Here is a 19,216-nt window from a genome sequence, read left to right on the forward strand (position 1 = left end):
TTTCTATAACTCATTCTAAATATCAGATCAGATCAGATCAGTCACTCAGTCGTGTCCGACTCTTTGCGACCCCATAAATCACAACATGCCAAGCCTCCCTGTCCATCACCAACTCCCAGAGTTCACTGAGATTCACATCCATCAAGTCAGTGATGCCATCCAGCCATCTCATCCTCTGTTGTCCCCTTCTCCTCTTGCCCCCAATCCCTCCCAGCATCAGAGTCTTTTCCAATGAATCAACTCTTCGCATGAGGTGGCCATAGTACTGGAGTTTCTGCTTTAGCATCATTCCTTCTAAAGAAATCCCAGGGCTGATCTCCTTCAGAATGGACTGGTTGGATCTCCTTGCAGTCCAAGGGACTCTCAAGAGTCTTCTCCAACACCACAGTTCAAAAGCATCAATTCTTCAGCGCTCAGCCTTCTTCACAGTCCAACTCTCACATCCATACATGACCACAGGAAAAACCATAGCCTTGACTAGACGAAACTTTGTTGGCAAACTAATGTCTCTGCTTTTGGATATGCTATCTAGGTTGGTCCTAACTTTCCTTCCAAGGAGTAAGCGTCTTTTAATTTCATGGCTGCAGTCACCATCTGCAGTGATTTTGGAGCCCAGAAAAATAAAGTCTGATACTGTTTCCCCATCTATTTCCCATGAAGTGATGGGACCAGATGCCATGATCTTCGTTTTCTGAATGTTGAGCTTTAAGGTAAATCTTTCACTCTCCACTTTCACTTTCATCAAGAGGCTTTTTAGTTCCTCTTCACTTTCTGCCATAAGGGTGGTGACATCTGCATATCTGAGGTTATTGATATTTCTCCCGGCAATCTTGATTCCAGCTTGTGTTTCTTCCAGTCCAGTGTTTCTCGTGATGTACTCTGCATATAAGTTAAATAAACAGGGTGACAATATACAGCCTTGACGAACTCCTTTTCCTATTTGGAACCAGTCTGTTGTTCCATGTCAAGTTCTAACTGTTGCTTCCTGACCTGCATATAGGTTTCTCAAGAGGCAAGTCAGGTGGTCTGATATTCCCATCTCTTTCAGAATTTTCCATAGTTTATTGTGATCCACACAGTCAAAGGCTTTGGCATAGTCAATAAAGCAGAAATAGATGCTTTTCTGGAGCTCTCTTGCTTTTTCCATGATCCAGCGGATGTTGGCAATTTGATCTCTGGTTCCTCTGCCTTTTCTAAAACCAGCTTGAACATCTGGAAGTTCACAGTTCGCATATTGCTGAAGCCTGGCTTGGAGAATTTTGAACATTACTTTACTAGCGTGTGAGATGAGTGCAATTGTGCGGTAGTTTGAGCATTCTTTGGCATTGCCTTTCTTTGGGATTGGAATGAAACTGAGCTTTTCCAGTCCTGTGGCCACTGCTGAGTTTTCCAAATTTGCTGGCATATTGAGTGCAGCACTTTCACAGCATCATCTCTCAGGATTTGGAATAGCTCAACGGGAATTGAGCCATTCCAGTTATTCCATTCTAAATATAACTATATTCTAAATATAGTTATAACTCTAATTCATTCTAAATATAATCATATAACTCATTCTAAATATAATCTATGCTCATTAACCCTATGTACCTGAAGGGGAGATGAAGAATAAAAGTTTATCATAGATGTGATTTTACCCAGTTTACTTTAAGGAAGCCATTATACTGCCTATAATGAGTAATTTTCTTTAAATACTACTGAATAATATTTACACAGTATACTATTATGAAACAGTAACTCTTTATATGTGTCTTGTGAAAAAGTGTTTTAGTATGTTTGCTTGAAAAAAATAAGAGGGAAAACACTTAACAGTTACAATTTGTATTTAAAATCTTTAAGTGTTCTATTTGATTTAGCAATCAAGCCATATATTTAAAAAGCCATATATATTAACAATCAAATTATATTCTTAACATTAGTAAGTTATGGGATTAATACATAAGTGAGATCTAGTTAATATATTCAGCTATTGAAGCTAATGAATGGAACTAATGAAAAGAAATTTAGCACCATTACCAGTGGTCTCTAGGAATTTCCAACCACAACTTCCAAATGATTTGATAAATATGAAAGTGGTGCATTACAAAAGATATAATGATGATGTCTTCTTAATTTAGATATTAAAGCTTAAGCACCAAAATAAACATAGTTCAATAAAATACCATATTTTAAAATGTTATGTAAGTAATTAGAAGTCTCTGATCACCTTACTATACATGCATGTCTCATTAACTTTCATAGAAATGAGGCAGGAAGGTAGATAAGAAAGATGGTGGGTTTTGGAATCACTCAGTCTGAGGTTCTAATCTTGGCTAGGTCAGTTAATTTTATATGAACTTGGGCAAGTTACTTGACTCTTCTGAGTCTCTGTTTTCAAAAGCGTTAGTTGGAATAACAGAACCCACTTGATGAATGCAGTGCTGATTATGAAGATTATGAAATTATCTATTAGATTGTACATATTCTGCTATTAAATAGTGGTTACTTCCCACTTTCCCCTGTCCTCAACAAGCATGAAGTTAAGAAAGTGGCTTAAATATACATTTTCTTTCATTTCTCATTAAAAAGCAAAATAAACTTGTTTACTACATATTATATGTAACTCCCATTCAACTACTTTGATGCTGAAACCATTCTTTCAATATTTTGCAGGCTTTCTTTCACTTACCAAATGTGGTAACTGCCTACTAGGTAAGACTTTCATTGAGTTTTCAGTCATAGAAAGCAAGGTAGGAATGAGTAGTTCCATATAAATGCAACTGTACAGAAATGATGGATACTATGGGAGTGAAATGGTGATCTAGCTGACTTCAATTTATCCATTATCAAAATGATTCTAACAGATATTTATACTCTTGCTAGACAATTCCCTTCATTCTCAATGAAGATTTAGAAAAAGTATTTAAAATGTAGATTTACATAGCTCTCTTGGGTGGTCTATGAAGATAAAGCTGAAGAGAGAGAAAGAAAATTAAAGGTGTCAATCAAGAAAGAGTTGGGAAATCTGAGGTGGAAAAATGCCATTAAAGAGTCACTATTATGAATGTCTAAGTGAGATTAAGAAAAAAAAAGAAAAGTTTCCATAAATATGGTTGGAACAAAAACTGATTAATAAAAGCCAACATTAGTAGATTTTCAAGTAGAAACTTCAAATGAAAGAGAAGAGGGAGATAGAATTTTTGAAAAATATATTAAAGAAACACATATATACCAAAAAGATCACAAATTATAAGTGGGTAGATGAGTTATTCTGAACTCTTACAACCATCACCTAGATCAAGAAATTTCTAGAACATTTATAAAACTCAGAATCCTCCATGTATATAAATATATACATATTAGTTTTGTCCATCTTTGAACTTCATATGAATGGATTAACATACACTGTTTTAGGCCTTTTAATTGCTCACAAATGTATTTGTGAAGTTCATCCATTTTTGTTCAAACAGTTTTGAGTGTTTTCCTTTTCATTTCAGTATATTATTGTATTATATGAAATAGATCACCATTTAATTTTTTTTATTCTAATCATTTGAGGGCCATTACAATAAATTTTATTCTAACCTTATAAATCTATATCCTTATACATTTCTTTGGGTATGCATTCACACCCATTTCTGTTAATTCAGTTCAGTTCAGTTCAGTCGCTCATTCGTGTCCAACTCTTTGCAACCCCATGAACCGCAGCACACCAGGCCTCCTTGTCCATCATCAACTCCCGGAGTTCACCCAAACTCACGTCCATAGAGTCGGTGATGCCATCCAGCCATCTCATCCTCTGTCATCCCCTTCTCTTCCTGCCCCCAATCCCTCCCAACATCAGGATCTTTTCCAATGAGTCAATTCTTCGCATGAGGTGGCCAAAGTATTGGAGTTTCAGCTTTAGCATCATTCCTTCCAAAGAACACCCAGGACTGATCTCCTTCAGAATGGACTGGTTGGATCTCCTTGCAGTCCAAGGGACTCTCAAGAGTCTTCTCCAACACCACAGTTCAAAAGCATCAATTCTTCAGCGCTCAGCCTTCTTCACAGTCCAACTCTCACATCCATACATGACCACAGGAAAAACCATAACCTTGACTAGACGAAACTTTGTTGGCAAACTAATGTCTCTGCTTTTGGATATGCTATCTAGGTTGGTCCTAACTTTCCTTCCAAGGAGTAAGCGTCTTTTAATTTCATGGCTGCAGTCAACATCTGCAGTGATTTTGGAGCCCACAAAAATAAAGTCTGACACTGTTTCCACTGTTTCCCCATCTATTTCCCATGAAGTGATGGGACCAGATGCCATGATCTTCATTTTCTGAATGTTGAGCTTTAAGGCAAATCTTTCACTCTCCTCTTTCACTTTCATCAAGAGGCTTTTTAGTTCCTCTTCACTTTCTGCCATAAGGGTGGTGTCATCTGCATATCTGAGGTTATTGATATTTCTCCCGGCAACCTTGATTCCAGCTTGTGTTTCTTCCAGCCCAGCGTTTCTCATGATGTACTCTGCATATAAGTTAAATAAACAGGGTGACAATATGCAGCCTTGATGTACTCCTTTTCCTATTTGGAACCAGTCTGTTGTTCCATGTCCAGTTCTAACTGTTGCTTCCTGACCTGCATATAGGTTTCTCAAGGGGCAGGTCAGGTGGTCTGATATTCCCATCTCTTTCAGAATTTTCCATAGTTTATTGTGATCCACACAGTCAAAGGCTTTGGCATAGTCAATAAAGCAGAAATAGATGCTTTTCTGGAACTCTCTTGCTTTTTCCATGATCCAGCGGATGTTGGCAATTTGATCTCTGGTTCCTCTGCCTTTTCTAAAACCACCTTGAACATTTGGAAGTTCACAGTTCACATATTGCTGAAGCCTGGCTTGGAGAATTTTGAGCATTACTTTACTAGCATGTGAGATGAGTGCAATTGTCGGTAGTTTGAGCATTCTTTGGCATTGCCTTTCTTTGGGATTGGAATGAAAACTGACCTTTTCCAGTCCTGTGGCTCTGCTGAGTTACATGCTTAGATTTGGCATTTTTAGAATATAATGTAGGTGTATGTTAAATCCAGATCAACAATGACAACTTTCCAAAGGTTTATATCAATTGGTCATATACTCTCACCATGAATTTCTGTAACTCTACATTCTCACCAATAGCAAATCTGATTAGTTTGTAATGATAATGCATTGCAGTTTTAATATGAACTTCTCTAATTATTGGTGAAGTTGCAGATATTTCAAATGTGTACTTGCTAAGTTTATTTTTTTCTGTTATGAAGTGCTTGTTCAAGTGTCTTGTCCAATTTTTCAATTGGTTATCTCTTTGTTATAAATAGTATAGAAATTGATTCTGATGTAAGGAGAAGATAAATGATTTCTAGTGATCATCTAAAAGGAAAACTAATAAATTAATCAAACAACAACTGGTAGTGTAGTATGGCCTGTATTCACATAATGAATTTAGAGAATGCTGAGGCTTTACTTAACTGAGGAGAAGACCTGGGATCATGACAAATGTGTGAGGCCAATGAAAACTAAGCATAAGATCAGGTTAGAGAGCCATATTATAAGGGAAGGCCAGCATGTGAAAAGAGACATCATATTCATATTTTGTCTCTGAAGCTATCTACTTAATTTTGTATTATTGGCCAACCTACTATCTTGGAGCGCTGCCATATATATATATATATATATTCATATTCTATTACTTGTTTGTACTAATAATTTCTTCTCATCTACACTCACTGGGTGTTCCCTATTTTGCTCTGAATTACTGTCCCTAGAGATTTTGACTATTGGCACCAGTCAACTTTCACTACCAAGTAAAAGCTACAGGCTACTCCTACCCTTGAAAATTATTTATGACCACCTAACTATTACACTCAGAACTTCTATATGCACCTTGAGATCAGTATGCTCCAGAGTTGTCTCCCTCCAAAATACCACTACTGTTTCACACTACTATCCTTATAGTCCTTTATAGACTCAACCCTGACAGTTTCCTGTTCTTTACCTTTTCAACCAATCACTTCTTAATTCTTTCCTCTCAGGGTTAGTCTTTCCTTTAATATTCCTTAATCAATTATGAAGGTTTTCAGCTGCAAAAAAAAAAGTCCCAGAAGAAAAAATAGCTGAAAATTAGAAATTTATTTTTCTCACAACAGAAGACTTGAGGCAGGAGTTTGCTAGGATGCAATTATGAAGGTTTTCAGCTGCAAGAAAAAAAAGTCCCAGAGGAAAAAATAGCTGAAAATTAGAAATTTATTTTTCTCACAACAGAAGACTTGAGGCAGGAGTTTGCTAGGATGCACTAAGCAGTTCAGTAACGTTAGTGTGACATCTCCAGGGCTTTCTGATATGTCCTTCAGATTTCTTATGTCATAGTCGCTAGGAGAGTTGTCCCAAATCCAGATATCACAGTTCGCATAAAGAAAGAAGAGAGGAGAAAGAGCACTACAGTTTTATCCATCCTTTTCATCCAAAGTGCAAAGTCTTTCCCAGAAAAACCTAGCAGTTTCCAGTTTCCGATTCAATGCTTTTTGAAGCAGTAGCTTTGAGGAAGCATGAGTAAAGGACTTTTTAGCTTTTATGGACCTAAACCAAAGAGAGGCTAAAAACAGAGCTGGGAAGGTGTTTGGGCTAACAAACCCACAGTACTTCTTGCATCTTCCAATTATACCCCCATGAAACATCATTACTTCTATTCTTCTAGCCCTCTGTAATTTTTCCTTCTTTCCTTCTTTTTTTCATATTTGTTTTATGCCCCATTTCACAAAGCATTTGAAACCAATTCATGGGCAATTTAACAGACAACATAATGAAATGTAAAGAGAGAGAAATAAAAAGAAAATCTAGATCATCTGGTGGAATGAATAATAATTCTCACAAATAATAATTTCTCAACCTGGACTATGATAAGAAACAGGTAATTAGAAATTATTGTCAATGGAAACTCTTGGTAGAGAAGATAGACTAAGTCTTGGTAACAAGTAGATAGAGCCAAAAATGCCTTCACTGTGATAAATATTTATTAGTTGCTCATCCAGCAATCAAGGATCAAGTTACCAGGGGTTCAGGGTTGTATCCTATGGCTTTCATATCCTAGAACTTCTGTTAATATTCAGCCAAAGGAATGGGATTTATTTCCACTTGTATTCCATTGATTAATGCATGGTCATTGTTGGGAAATGAAGTATATCTGTGTGCTCAAGAAGAACAGCTATTAGCTTTGCCACCTGTAATTCAGGTATTTTTGCTTGCTGATGGAGTATTATACTATAATTCTGAAAGTAGTGAAGCATTTGCATTAATGAAATATTTATATAGTAGAGACAGAGCTGACTTGGCCTTGAACTCATGCCTTTCTATTAGTTTCTAGCATAGTTTAAGTGGCTTAATTCATTTACCAATCAATGTGAGTTCATTTCTCCGCTTAGTAAATGGGGAAGGTAACAGTGCCCATGTATTTGCTCTAAGCAGAAACAAGGTACTATTCCTGAAACAGTGCATTGCAAGTAATAAGTAAACATTATCACCATATATAAAAAAATCACAGTGTAATATCCAATCTACAAAAAAAACAACAAAGAAATAATGCATCCTTAGAAAGTGAAATATTCAGAACTTTACTCTACTTGGACACTTCTACACTAGATTATGAAAGAAAACAAGAAGCAACGTGGTTAGGATTCAACAGACTAGACCGAATTTTTTTTTTAATTATGTAATGAACTAACAACAATTTTAATAATCTTATCCCTAAAAAAACTCATTGCCAAATGCTTGTATTCCACTTTCCCTCTCCAATGCCATACAAAATGTCCTTCAGCACTCTGGAACTCAAGGTGCCTGGCAGATAGTGGTTCCAAATAAATATTTTTTGACTGAATGAATGATTAATTATCTTATTTATCATATATTTTACACTATTTTACTGTATATGGATGCTGGAATGTTAGTTTCTTTTAGCCTAAAGAAAATTGAAATGCAAATAACAGCCAAAAAGAAGACTAAATTTTGCAACCCTGTGTTTTGTTTTATTAGCTTCTCCTTTATTGCGTGGTACTCTCTAGTGGGTGTGAGTATGAACATCTCTCTTAGACCCAACTATAAGCTGCCTAAATAATTAATAAATAATAATTGCAATTATAACCACAAAATTTAAATACAGAATGAATTAATTCTGGATTCAGAATAATATATGACAAAAGCAGAAATATGAATAAAGACCTCATTATAATAAAGAAAGACATATTTTAGTTTTAACATCATTTAATAAAAACTGAGGTATCTAAATAACACTCATATATAAATGGTCACTTCATTGATGCATCCACTTATCTTCAGGGAAGGTTTAAATTATTGTTAAAAATTTTGAGACTTTTTAGGAGATAAATAATTGATCAAAGCTCAAAATTCAACAGGAAACTTGGCTGGGATGCTTCTAATACTGAAGACTAGGAGTTAACTCTCATGGACTATTATAGAAGAATAATATCAATAATACTTGCATGAGATCAAGATTTGAGCAGTGAATCAGTTAGGAAAAATCAGTACCAGATACTTTTATATACAACTATAACATAAACTGGCATGTTGTAGGAAATGTTTATATATAATGAATAAACCCTTTCCGAAAAGATTTAATATTCAGATGCTCAACATTAAGTAATCTTTACTAGAAATTGTAGTACACACAGCCATTATTTTATTAAAGTCACTGCCAGTTCACCAAACAGGATCTTGTCCTTAGTGCATAAAAAGAATCTTGTCTCTATATTCTCTGTAATAGAGCAATACACATTTGAATCTTTTATCCATTATTTCTATCAGCAAATATTTGAAGAGTAAATTATAATAATAGAATTCTAAATAAGAACTCCTAATTTAGCCTGGAGTGTTAGACTGACCTTCTTAGACAAGATGAGACCTCAGCAAATCCTAAAATTATGAGTAGGAATTAACTAGGTAAAAACCCCTCCAGGAGGCAGATAATATGGTGGAGCCATTCTACATATTAAAAAAAAAAAAAAAAAAATTGCAAGGAAGCAAATACTTCAGTATAATTTGATTGTAAAAAATGCTGTATGATTTGATAGAAAAGGTATGATAAAAAATGAGTCTATAAAGCAGACAGAGGCTGGGTAAATAAGGGCCCACTAAGCTATATTATATGTCTTGAACTTCTCTTAAAGACATAGGGAGCCACTGAAAGCTTTTAGACAATGAAACAAACTGGGTTTTGTTTTAATTTTAAAAAGATATGCCCTACTTACAGGAATGGGTAGGGAGAAGATGAATAAAGAGTCATCTTCAGTCTCTATGCAAAAAGTTTAAAACTCTCTGTCATGATACAGTTCAAAAGATAGGGGTACCAGAGGACAGATCCATTTCTTACCAAATGAAATATTTTCTGATCTCTTCATAGATCACTCTTATTTAAACATTTTATCTTAGTGATATTAAAGACAAAATTTGTATAAGCATCAGAAATGAAGGATCTGTACTAAACTCTGATTTCACCTAGATTTCAATCTATCCACAGAATACAAGGATTAAAAATAATAATAATAATAACACACACACACACATACATACAGTCAGAGACAGAGAGAGAGAGAGAGAGAGAAGGGAAAAATGACCTAAATTTTAGATGGACCATCTCATTAACTAAGCATACTTTACTTCGGAAATAGCAAAGGATTATTCTGTTTAGAAATACAAAATACACGCTCTGTAGTTTATCCAAGTAGGAGCCTGGAGTCAATGTTTGTGAGGATCAATGCCCAAGAATCTAAAAATTTTGAGCTGTCCCTAAGAAGTTTTCATCAGATGTTTTATCTAATTTAAGCTTTTCATTAAATGGACCATGTGAGGAAGATTGATTAATTCTCAATAGAAGAGAAATTTGCGCTCAAGATGTTTTAGGATTACAGATCTGAGAAAAGCAAGACTCCAAATTGTCAATCAGGATTGTTGGTTTGGCAACCACTCTCATCAAAGCCATGGTGGATAATTATTTCTTCTGATCTAGCCTCATCCAAACCCAGAATTCCCCAAATGAAAGTGTATACTTAGGGTTTCTTTTAGATGATATACATTTTACAAAATACTTAAGTTGCCTTAGACTAAGGCTGTGTTCAGTCGTGTCCAACTCTTGTGACCCCATAGACTGTAGCCTGCCAGGCTCCTCTGTCCATGGGATTCTCCAGGCAAAAATACTGGAGTGGTTTAAGATCTATGTTTTTTAGCCACTTGATAAACAAAGGAAGGGTGATTTAAGTCTTTGTTAAGCTGAAAAATGAAAGTGTTTCAACATGAAATGTACACATACATTTTAATTTAATCACTAACCACCATAAGAATGGAAAGAAAAATGTGTGTTTGATGGCAATCAATGTAGGTGGAATTTCAAAAGATCTTTAAGCAGGAAAAAAAAATCCCCAATAAAATGTGAGATTTCTCTTAATGTCCTTCTTCATGTTATCCTTATTTAACCAGGTAAATTCTGTATGCAAACAAAATCAAAAACTGAGCTGAGAAGGCAATGTTCATTTTCTTAGGAAATTATCTTAAGTAAGGTGGTGAGCAAAGCGGATAACCATAGCATTGTCTATAAAAACTAGATTTAAGGGAAGAAATTAAAGAATGATGTATTTAAGAATTATCCCATAAACTTCTTTGCAATATTATCAAGTTCAGTATGTAGTAAACTTAATAATATAAGCAAATTTGGTTGAGAAAATGAGCATTCAGGTTGACATAGTAATCACTAGAAAACCATATTAGGGAAGAGTGTACTTTCATTTCTAATCAAAATGGTGCTTTATTCGATGTAGAGCACCATTGCCACATGATGGATAAATTAAATAGCTGCTTTAAAACCAATGTATAACAGGATAGGTAGATAAAACAGATATGTAAAGGTTAAAGGTTTCCACGTACCTGAAAAGTAGCTGCCCATTATTGGGAGGCTGTGATTAGGCCCTGGTGTCTCCTATTTGATCCCTTCCTCATTCCCACATGGTGCCCATCACTCTTCTATCATTTGTGGGATAGTTCAGACCATTGTAGACGTTTTATGATTATGCATATACTTAATTTAATATTGTATTTCCTCTGCTGTCCTTCACAGACTTATATTTACGCCATACCAAATGTTTCACATGTTTTCTGTACAGATGTCGCACTGTTGCCATGCCTTTCTTAGTTTTCCTTCGTCTTTGGACTTCCACATATGAAGATTCTATGCCTCTATCCCAGCTCAACCACTATCTGCTTCACAGGTTGTGACTGGTCCTAGAGAACTGCTGACCCTCTTTGTATATGCAAATGTGGTACGTTAAAAATTTTTACTTACATGCCAATAATGACAGATCAAAAGATTTCATATAAAAACTCCTAGTTTTAAATACCTTCTGAAAAGTGACATGTTTGGCAACATTAGACCATCATTAACCTAGGATAACAAGTGGTAAGACTGAGTCATAGCTCTGCCCACTAGATGGAACTTTAGTTCTTCAACACAACTCCCATTTCTACCTACTGACCTCAGCACTGAAGCAGAGTGACAGCTGGCATATATATATTTCTACTTACATTACAGCATTCTTACAAAACTGAGTAAAGGGGAGTATTTCTTATAGGCTCAACTCACAATATTTCTTGACTAACTCCTGTGGAACCATGAGGGGGCGATCCTTGATCTTTGTCATAAAATTTTTCTCATTCCTCTGTGTCAGGCTAAATCTGTCTTCCTGTTGTATTTCCACAGCATGATAGAAAATGTATTATTGGTCCCATTTTGCACTATCTTGTAATTATTTATATGCATATCTATAAAATTTAGGAAGCTTTGGTAAGTAGAATGTTCAATGACTGATTGAGGGTAGGCCTTACAAACTTCACAGGCTCATACTTTTCATATATATAATTAATGCTTTCATATACATAACTCAGTGCTTTTCATATACATAATTATTTATCATTAAATGGATACCTGTTTGGTCAGTGAATGGATAAATGTGTATATCAGTAAGGATGGATTAGGCTGTTTTATGGATCACATATTGCATAAAAAGCATAACTATGCTCCCATTTAATTAGAATCAGAAAATTCTGAAGAATTACTTATAATGGTTAATTACTTTAAAAAATAAAAATACTTGTTGTAAAATTTGAGATCTTTTTCAAATTCCATTTCTACTCTTTGACATACTTAGGGCATGCAGACAACTCCATTAAATTATTAAACATTAAATGAACTAAATTAAGCTTGAAAAATTACCTTGAGCTATTTTTCCCATCTTGGGTATCCGAAATAAATCAAACAAACTATATTTTGTGTGAGAACCTTGCCAGCTGGAGAAAGACTCTAGAAGAGAACAGTATTACTCAATTTGTTTTATTTTTCTTCTTTGGTTTTGCACTTACTTCTGACAATAAATAGAGGAGACAATAGCTGTTTTTTCTGGTAAAAGAAATAGCTGAAATTTACTCTTGAAAGCACACTCTGTTAGGTAGTAAGACATTTTTACCTGCAAATTACACAACACTTTAGAGTCTGAAGGGTTTTTCTCTTTTCCTCCCTCTCTAATCCTTTACTTTTCCTGCCCAAGTAGCTGTTAGCTTTTAGCTCTGTCTCAGACCTTCTTAACTGACACCGCCCCTCCCCCCCAACTTAAATTTCATTAGCAAAATGCTCCCAATATTCCTACTTTCTATTTCTCATCTCTGGATTTGTCAGTCTCATCAATCTTTACTTTTAAAAAAGTCAGGCTAAAAGGATGAATCTAGTTTCTTCAAGAGTGCCTTGTACAAAGGTAATAATACTAGGTGCTGCTGATGGCTTTCTTTGCTTCCGGTACTTGTGATGTAGTATTTACAATATTCCCAGCTATGCTAACAGGGAGCTTTTCCCATGATTCATTGAGGGAAACTGAGTCTGAGAGAAGTTAAGCACTTGTTCAAGCTGACTTAGCCATCTGGGAAACTGGAGTCTGGCTCCATACCTCTCTTTCCACTATATTTTCTCCTTTTACAGCTGCAAACTTAATGTGTAATGACAAAGCAGTCTCAACATTTGGAAAGTCTAAGAAAATATTTATAGCCCTCTTTCTTGGTTATTTTTCCTTGGGAAACTGAGGCCCCTCTCTTCAGGGTTGCATGATCATCTCTTCAGTTTAGAGAATGTTAAACCGCAGTTTTTACTTTGCCCTAGATGTCAAGGATGCGGAGAAGGAGATGACACCCCACTCCAGTACTCTTGCCTGGGAAATCCCATGGACGGAGGAGCCTGGTAGGCTGCAGTCCATGGGGTCGTGAAGAGTCGGACACGACTGAACGACTTCACTTTCACTTTTCACTTTCATGCATTGGAGAAGGAAATGGCAACCCACTCCAGTGTTCTTGCCTGGAGAATCCCAGGGACGGGGGAGCCTGGTGGGCTGCTGTCTACAGGGTCGCACAGAGTCTGACACGACTGAAGCGACTTAGCAGCATCAGCAGCAGCAGATGTCAAGGATAAGAATCAGAATTATTGCTGAATAAGATTCTGTCAGTGCCAGCATTCAACAGTACCCCAACTCAGAACTTCAAACACACTCCTTCCAACTGCTCTCTTTAAGAGATGCCCCGAGACACTGATGGGTCTCCTTCTGATGGGTCTCAGGTAGTTTCACTGGTAATAGCTCTCACCAATGACAGTGTCATTGCCATTCCTGGTAGCAGCTCTTTGGGGCTTTTAGATGTGTTTGCACAAGCCCTCTCTCTAATTAAATGAGCTTACCAACTTACACATGATTGGGAAGCTAATCTACATGACACTGGGGAGAATTTCAATGAAAAGTCCACTGAACCCTTTAATGGTAGCTGAGTTACAGAGTACTCTCTAGAAATTTCATTCTGTCACAGGTATATTGACCCCTCACTAAATATCAGATTCCAGGATTTGAAAGAGACAGACAGACAGATGGATAGAGAGAATAGATTAAGAAAAACTCCACTGTCTCTGCCTTTAAAGAGTCATATGCGGCATAGAGGCACATAAAAAGGAAATTGTTCTAGACTGTGTTAGTACTTGTCAAAGGTAAAAACAAATCTGTGAAAATGTCTTAGAATATCAATCTAGTCTAATACCACAAAAAGTAGAGTTGTGCATGTTCCAGTTTATCTTAATGATTGGGTCAAAACCACACACTGCAAATTGACTCAAGAATAAGTCAGATAGCGTGGGAGATGTAGTCTCACTCAAGTTCAGAAACTATCATTTTCCTCCAGGCATCTATTCACAGAACTAGAGTGCATAGCTATTAAGACAGAGCTATTTTTCCAGACTCCAGTTGCCAGTGTTCCCCACAGGCTACCTGGTCAGCTATGTAAACTCTATAGCTAAAACAGTTCTGGAATTTAAACAGAGTACCTTGAGATACATATTAATTAAAAAAAAAAAATAGAGGCTGTCTTTCCTGTGACATAAATAGAGCCTGGAAAGGTGTCTAAAAATGCACCAGGTTGGCCATCTTCAGTGAGCGGAGTGGAGGTCTACTCATCTTCAGTGAGTGGAGTTCTACCACCCCATTCAGGACTCTGAGGTTTCCAAGCAAAGAGGAGCTCCTTACAACGTGCCCATGTCCATTCTCTTCTTCCCAATATTCCACATCCTGTCACTTCACTGTTACTTTTCCAACAGAACACATTCTTCATAAACATATTTTCTTTTAGTTAACTACAGCTGTAAGCTACTATACTTTCTGAAAATATGAAAGTATGGCTTGATGTAAGAAGGCAACAAAATCCTAATACCATTTTACTCTAATTTGTACAGATTGACACATACATATTTCAGAACGCATTCCATTTTTACTCCTTAGTTAATCCGTAAATCCAAACCAGAGTCTTTAAGTCATCAAGTGAAAGCGTTCATTCTGATTTTGATTTCAAGTTAAAGGTACTCATTTTAATTTAATGAACTCCTTGATATCTGTGCCAGCCTTTGTCATGACTCTTTTGATTCAAAAGTCCCCCTAGTTAAATATCTTATCTTTTTCAAAATCCAGTTCTCTGGAAACTCCCAAGTAGAGTCATGGCTCCCCAGATCCCTAGGAACAGCCCACATGAGAGGCACAGATGTTTGGTTTTTAGTGCTTATTGTCTCCTCTATACAGATTTTCGCATAAATACCATCAATCAATAGCTCTAGGAGAAAAAGGTAGTTTTCTTACTCAAATTATCATGTAGTGTAAGGGCTATTTGGGAAATCATCCTTCTCTGTACACTTACATTTTAAAATAATATTTTGGTAGAAGATACATTTCAAATGAGTACACCTTAACCTTAGAATAATTCATCATATGGTCTAAAGTAAAATCTTATCTACCCTCCCAGTTTTTCTTGTTTCTGTTCCTGTTTGCTGCTGAACTTCAATATGAGCATTTGTAATTATCAAGTCACAGCTTCCTGGATGGGATATTGTGTGTAGTTTTTCTCTTGCAGTACATATGCTGATTATTTACTTCTGGAATCATATATTATCTTTAAGAGCCTCAGAGCTAAAATAACTTTGAGTAGCATTCAGCTTCTGCCTTAAAATTTTAGACGTTGGTTCTAGTTGCCAAGCTACTTGATTTCTAGAATATTTACCGCAGCTCCACTTGGAAGATTGTGTTGTGTACTTTTAACTTACGAGTTTATTTGCATTTTGTACTGCTATATGTTTTAGTATTGAGGAACAGCTATTCCTATCAATCTCTTGCTGTAAATAAGAGAAGGCTTAACATACCAATTCAAAAAGCAACAACAACAAAATAGTAGATAGCTCTGTTAGATAATTAGGGGAAGGAAAATGTTATACAGATTACATTTTGACTTTAAGTGAAAAATAAACACCATGCAAGAATTAATTAATGCACAGTTCCTGCTTATAGGCTTCCCTGATGGCTCAGACAGTAAAGCGTCTGCCTGCAATGAGGGAGACATGGGTTCAATCCCTGGGTCAGGAAGATCCCCTGGAGAAAGAAATGGGAACCTATTCCAGTACCCTTGCCTGGAAAATTCCATGGACAGAGGAGTCTGGTAGGCTAAAGTTCACTGGGTCACATGACTGAGGGACTTCACTCCTGCTTATAACCAGAGTTGGATGAAAAGGAAAAAAAGTGAGAAGGATACTTGAAAATCATAATAAATTTATGCTGGGTGAAAGGAAAGACTTCCAGGATAAAAATTCACTCTGAAATGATATACTATATTTACAGAACTGGTAGAGGCCCCTCTTACAGAGTATTTCTTTTTTTTTTATTTAATATCTGTGCATTATTTTGAACCATAGCAATTGAATGAATTTTACAAATTTTAGTGCTTCAAGACAGTGGCAAGAAACCCTGCCACCTTTCACCTGCCTCTTCCTCAATCTCACCCCGCCCCAGTACAATTCAACATCTCTTTAATTATGAGCTTCTTTGGGAAGTCCCAGGATCAAAACTAACTAGCCAACCAGTTGTTTTTAATCCCCTCTTTGTCTATCCTATCTATGTAGAGATGAACACACACACACACACACACACACACACACACTCCTATCATTTTTTAAAAAAATTTTCATTCACTGTCTTCAAATTTTCCCACCAGTTTTTCTTTTTAAGGTAACATTATTCAAATGTATGGCAGTGTACTTCTGCAATTGTTTCCTGTGACTTTATATTGAACCAGGAGTAACATTTAGAATGCATAAAGATCTGCTTGGTGTGGTGTGGAAACTGTAGTTCCCATAAACAGTCCTGAGAGCAGTCATACTCCTACTACTAGTATCCAATTACTAACCTGGAAGGAATCTTGCAGGCACCTATAATTTACCCACCATGATGCTAATGCCACTTCCAAGGGCATCCTGAAGTTTGGACATGCACCCAGCTCGCACGTATGAATGGCCACAGTCTACATGACATGCATCCTTTGCAGGTACTGCCAAAGTAACCTAGGTGGTTACTCAAGTGGGCCAAAGGCTACTTACCTATCTTAAGTATTTTATTATTTTAACAATTATATGAACATACAAATGCATACGACCTGGCTTTCAGTTCTGTGTATAGGTACAAGTGTCTTATATAATTACCCTTTTCACACCAAATTTGTTACTTATTGATGGTCTTCATAATTTATAGGAGTTTTGGGGAGTGAATAAAGAAGAAAATAATGATATCAGCCCAAAGTCAATCTGTTACAGGATAAACCAACAAAATTATGAGGACTTGAATGCTACAAGGGATAAAATTAAGCCTTACTATTCCATATTTCATTTTAATAAATAAAAAATAATAAACTAAATTTAAGAGACAGTGAGATAGCTACCTAGAAATCTCAACACAGGCCCTATGTGTATTATTATACTGGTTAGAAAAATTCTTAGTATTGTGCTATTGAAGATGGTCAAAATAAAAACTCATCATATGCCTTGTTTTATTGAAAAGAATTTTAAATATATTTTAAGCTACTATTGATTTCCCAAGAAACTTCATTTTAAAAGATTCCAAGCCTGAATAAATGATTTATGCAATAAAATTGCAATAGAATAAAGGATATCAAATAATATTCTTTTACATTTAGCTTCAGTTTACATAATATTTATTGACAATTGTCTGGCTTTATTATATGTTCTTTTGTTTACTTATTCATTCAACAATTGAATACTTGAATTTATATTATGTAAAAATAGAAAAATAGTAAGATTGGAAAATTGCTAGAAGAGATTTATGTAACCGGAACTGTAAGAGAAGAGAGAGGTTTGGCGAAGTACCTTCCTATGGAAATTATCTTGTGATCAAAATCTGAGCTACTCAGGCAAATGGGAAGGGAAAGAATACTCTAGAGACAGAGAAATATTTATGCAAGAAGAGGAAAGTAGGTGTAGGGCACCTGAGATACAAAGCTGGAAAGAATCAGGCCATAACAGTCTTTAAAAACCATACCAAGGAAAATGAGTTACATCCTGAATTGAATGGGGGATCACTGAAGGGACACAGGAAGTCTCAAAATCAAATGTATGATTTAGAAAGTTCATTGGAAGAAAGCAGGATGGAAGGAGTCAGAATGGTTAGAAGATTACTTCCGTAGTTTGGGGATTGACTATAAACCCAGGTGACATGGTGGCTGAAAACTTCTGTGCTTGTAATGTTGTTTATCATTTACATTTGTCACTCTCTTTTATCAATGAGTGAGTGAAAGTCGCTCAGTCATGTCCAACTCTGCGATACCGTTGACTATACAGTCCATGGAATTCTCCAGGCCAGAACACTGGAGTGGGTAGCTGTTCCCTTCTCCAGGATTTACCAATGAGATTCTGAACAATTGCGGGTAATTAATCCAAATCTGTTGAAAATATTTAATTTCCATTTTAGCATTGCATAAAGTATGCACTCAAGTATGCAATGTATGTTTTCACATATTCATATTGTTTTACCTACTATTTTTCTTAAAGTAATAAAAATATTAACTGAATGGCTATACAAAGTTTCAGAAAACTCTTAGTGTTTTCTTTAAAATGCTGCCATCTAGTGAAACTTCTATAAAATCACTTGGTGATGATCACATTCAAGTTTGTATCTTAAAGTCATTTACTCAAAATAATTGCATTTAATAACTTATGTTCTCTGCCATCCATGGGGAAAGAATTGTACATGCATTAAAATATATTGTAGGAGCCACAAGTGATTTTTTAATATATTGTGCCACATATGTGACCACAGGGCCTTTAACAACATGGTATGTGGGTGAAGTTACATAGTTTCTTCATCAGGCTATTCTTTATAAATAACTGATAATATAACTGCTGCTTTTTTTATTCCTTGAGTTTCCTAAGAAAAATTGTGCTATAAAAACTTGTCTATGGGAGGCTGAGGAATAAAAATCACCTCATAAAAAATCACTTCAATTAGAAATGTTGGTGAGAAAAAAGAGAATTTTAAATTCAGAACTTCTTTCCCCTACATTTAATTTCATTGAAATTATGAAAATTGTGTCTTAAAATACAAACCAATTGCACATGTATGTGCACTTTTATCTGGAGAAGGAAATGGCAACCCACTCCAGTCTCTTGCCTAGAAAATTCCATGGATGGAGGAGTCTGGTGGGCAGTCCATGGGGTCTCAAAGAGTCGGAAACGACTGAGCGACTTCACTTCAAACCTAAACATCAGTCTGCAAACCTGGTTTTTGTGTGTGTGCTCAAATGCTCAGTCATGTC

General features: G+C 35.9%; 1 protein-coding gene across 4 annotated transcripts in view; it reads left to right on the plus strand.

Annotated features, from left to right (window-relative positions):
• The window catches only part of KYNU (kynureninase), a 124,501-nt gene that overhangs the window by 54,902 nt on the left and 50,383 nt on the right, over nucleotides 1–19,216 (plus strand). The gene's annotated exons all lie outside the window — the stretch shown is intronic.

This window comes from Bos mutus, chromosome 2, assembly GCF_027580195.1.
Source record: "Bos mutus isolate GX-2022 chromosome 2, NWIPB_WYAK_1.1, whole genome shotgun sequence".
NCBI lineage: Eukaryota > Metazoa > Chordata > Mammalia > Artiodactyla > Bovidae > Bos > Bos mutus.